Source organism: Arachis duranensis, chromosome 1 (assembly GCF_000817695.3).
Source record: "Arachis duranensis cultivar V14167 chromosome 1, aradu.V14167.gnm2.J7QH, whole genome shotgun sequence".
Taxonomy (NCBI): domain Eukaryota; kingdom Viridiplantae; phylum Streptophyta; class Magnoliopsida; order Fabales; family Fabaceae; genus Arachis; species Arachis duranensis.
In genome coordinates, this window is record NC_029772.3 from 74,231,675 (window position 1) to 74,235,986 (window position 4,312).

Consider the following 4,312-nt stretch of genomic DNA (forward strand, 5'->3'; position numbering starts at 1 on the left):
ACCTTTGCTAAAGCAAAGGAAAGTCAAGGGACTAATTAATTTGACCTTCGAATCCTATTTATTTCCTAAGAAAAGGTTGGGATTATTGAAGTTCAGTTCAATTAGCAAAGAAAGCAGTTATCAATTATGTTGAGCTAAGATAACTCCTGAGTTACTGATTTCTTAACCAAGACCAAAAAGGGAAAAGTAAATTAATTCTACTGGAATGAAAATGTCTTCAGATTGGGAATAATCAATGGCATAAATAAAAGAAGGCAATATTAAACTGAAATACCTCCAATAACATTAAATAAGAAAATCATCATGAATGTGGCATAAGCCAAATAGGCAACATAACTAATATAAGCATTAAAGTATCTGAAAATAAGAAATAAATATAAAGTAAAAGAACATTGAACCTGGGATCGAGAGTCACTCCTAAAACTAAGAGAAGTCCTAAATCCTAATCCTAAAGAGAGAGGAGAGAACCTCTCTCCAACTAAACCTAAATCATGGAAAGTGACTAAAAATTCGATTCTCCCAGAATGGATGCATTCCCACACTTCATAACCTCTGGTCTATGCCTTCTGGACTTGGATTTGGGCCAAAAAGGGCTTTAGAATCCGCTATGAGTGTTTTCTGCAATTTCTGGTGCGTGACCTCTATCACGCGTCTGCGTGGGTCACGCGGTCGCGTCAATTGGAGTCTTCCTTGTCGCGCGGTCACGTCAGTCATGCGGCCGCGTCATAGGTGTTCTTCTTTAGGCGCGTGGTGGCGTCAGTCATGCGGCCGCGTCGCCGCTTCTTCGCGCTTGGCATGCGGCCGCGTCGTCCATGCGATCGCGTCACTGCCAGTTTCTTCAGAAACTCCGTTTTGTTCTTTCCTTCCATTTTTGTATGCTTCCTTTGCATCCTTTAAGTCATTCCTGCCTTAGAAGATCTGAAACTACTCAACACACAAATCATGGCATAGAATGATAATAAAGGGTAATTAAATTAATTAATTTTAAAGCATAGGAAACATGTTTTTCACATACATGACATAATAAGGAAGGAAAAGTAAAACCATGCAATTAATATGAATAAGTGAGTGAAGGATTGAATAAATCACTCAAACTAAGCACAAAATATATCATAAAATATGGGTTTATCAGCTTTCCACCATCATTTCGCTTGCTTTGTCATACAGTCGGCGAGCGGTCGCTTCAGACTGTTGCAAGGCCTTGCGAAGCAACTTTTCCTACCGGCACCGTGCCTTCTCCTCTTCCTCCTGTTGATCCTCCTTTTTCTTCAACTTGACCATTAAGGCTAACCTCTCGTTATTGACCTCAAAGATATTGTGTTTGGGGGAAAGCTCCTCAGGACGAGTAACTTTCTCAGTGAGAGGATTGGAAGAGGAATGGATCGGAGAGGAGGAAGAAGAGGACGGTGAAGAAAAGGAAAGGCGTGTAGAGAGAGAGCGAAAGAGTTTAGACATGATTACATAAAATCTGATATCATGGCCCTCCTTTGGTTCAGAGAGAACATATATATTATCACTAAACTATCACTCAAACTTTTGAATCTGGGTTTTTAACTCTTTTTTTTTAATAATAATAATCCTTTAAATCTATAGCCACCAGGAGTTCTTATGTTTGGACCATTATCACTTTTGGGGACATCATCAAGTTAGCCTTACTGCCCGAAATCCAGGGTCTTACTGCTACAGTCCCTTTGAGTGATAAGGTTAAACGGCCTGTACTTCCAGATTTAAAGTATTGTTTTTTATGTACAAAATGAACAGTAAGTAAGGATATGAACAACAGTAAATAAGAACATGAACAGTAAAATCCCAGATCCATGAATTTCAGAGAGAGTTTAATGATAATATGTATATTCCTACTTCCCCATCAGGCTCTGATACCAGATGGCCCGAAAAGGATCTAGGAGGGAAAGGGGAAGAAGGATGTAAGTGTCAGTATGAATGCAGTATGATATATGCAAGAACAAGAAAGTAAATATGAAGTTAGATGCGGCGGTAGTCCGCTCGCATATGTAGGTTAGATATGTAGTTAGATGTGGCGGTAGTCCGCACACATATGCAGTTGCAAAAATGTAAATATGGAAACACTAAAATGAAGAACTGAATAAAAGATTTTTATTGAATGTATTGAAAAGGGAGAAGAGGGAAGAAGAGCTGGAGAGCTTACAAGGGGAACTCTCAGAGCGTCTCTCACTAACTTCTCTCTATGTTTTTGTAAAATGAAAAGGGTGCCTTACAATGAAAGCGTGGCCTCCTTTTATAGTTGAGAAAATTACTATTTTTATAGTGCAGGTTATGTTAACCGGTACTATTGGTACAGTACAAGTTGATACATTTTTGTTTTTTGCAAATTTGGCTTAAGATCTATTCTTCTCCTAGATTGATTCCAAAGCAATCGTCTTCATTTTGATTGTAATCACTTGATGATTCTTCTGAGGGAGTAGGATCGTCTTTGTGTTTTTGTCTTCATCGATCATCTGCATGATTTGTTGAAGGTTTCTTGCTAAGGTTTCTTTTGATTGGGCTCCTGCAAGGGTTGCTGCAATTTGGGCTTTCTGGTTGAGGAATACTGATTCTTCATGGTCGAATGGTTTGGTGAACTTGGGGTGCTCTTTGAACCAATTTCGAACTTTTTCTGGATGCACCATGGCGGCATCAAACTGAGACCACCATTTTACAAAGGCATTTCTTTGAAGCATAGGTGGTGCTTTTGGATGTTCTTGTTTGCCGTACCTGTACTGCCATGAGAATACCCAGGCCAGGGAAAAAACAGAGAAAAATTGAAGATCTACAGGAATGCTTGTTTCCTGTTGGTCAAATTTTTTGGTGAAAATTTTGAACCCCTCATCGGCAGGTGGGGGCAAGATTTCTGGTAGAGGACCAAAGTAATCCCACCATTGGGAGAACCAATTTGGGAATTGATAATTGGTATTTTTCTTGAAATAGATGAGCCAAGAATGTCTGTTCTGATTATTTTGTAACCAAAATACTCTTGTCCAGGCATCCACATAATCCCAATAAGAATATCCTATCGGGTCATAAGGATTAGAGAATTTTTTTGTATTGTTTGGGTTTTTACCAAATTGATTAGGGGTGAGTACTTTTAGAATTTGAATGGTTGAATGAGTTATGTTGGTGGCATCTTTAGGATCTTTGTAATGTTTTATTGAGACTGAATCTGAATCCACTAATATGAATTCATAAAACTATCTGGTTTTGTTTAAGGCTGTTGGTCTAAAATGGAATCCTGGTGGAAAGACTTTAGGAATAACTTTAAAAGGTGATTTTTCCCAAAACTCAGGTTCCATAAGAAGGACAGATGAGAACTTGTTTTTTGAAATGTATGTGGTTGGTTGTTTTGATTGAGTCTTGACATGCTGGGTTTGGTTTGATCGAGGTGGCATGGTTTGGGCAATTGTTTTTCCTTTTGGATCATTGCAAATGGTTTTTTGAGTTGCCATTTGTGAGATAAGTTTGGTAAGGTCTATATCATCTTCATCTGAGCTGTCACATATGTTAGCCCAGGATTTTTTATGGAGTTTTGTAAGGCCTGCATCTTGTAAGGCCAACAAGGTTTGGATTGGGAAGGCATAATCTGCCTTTGTTTGTCTGGCTGTTTGACTACTTGAGGGTTGAGTAGATGACTCAACTACATTTTTTGTGATCTGAGTAGATGACCCAGTCGGCTCTTGGGTTATAGGGGAAGGTTGTTGGGTAGATGACCCAGTTGGGGTACTTGACCCAGATCTCTTGGTTGGCCCAGGAAGGGCTAGGCGAATACCTCTGCCTCTTACCGAGGCTAATGTTGCCTTTTTAGGCATCTTTTCCTTGATTATCTCCCTGCAAATATTCACGTGTGAGAAAGTCAGGGAGAGAGTTTGAGTTACCCTTGATATGCTCAATGTCAAAATCAAAGACACTTAAAATTGCTTGCCATCTGGCAAAAATTTGTTTTGATGCAAGATTTTTCACATCATTTTATAAAACATCTTTGGCTGATTTGCAATCAACTCGGACTAAAAATTTTTGATTGAGTAAGTCGGATTGAAATTTTGTAATGCATAAAACAATGGCTAAAATTTCTTTTTTGATTGTGGAATATTTTTGTTGAGTAGAATTCCAGTGTTTGGATGTAAATGCAATAATACATTCTTTATCATGCAGTTTTTGTTTTAAAATACCACCGTATCCTAAATCTGATGCATCAGTTTCTACTATTTTGAATGCATGAGGAATGGGCAGATAAAGACATGGAAGATTGCGGACTTTGGTTTTAAGAAATCGGATAATATCCGAATGTTTGTCTGTCCAA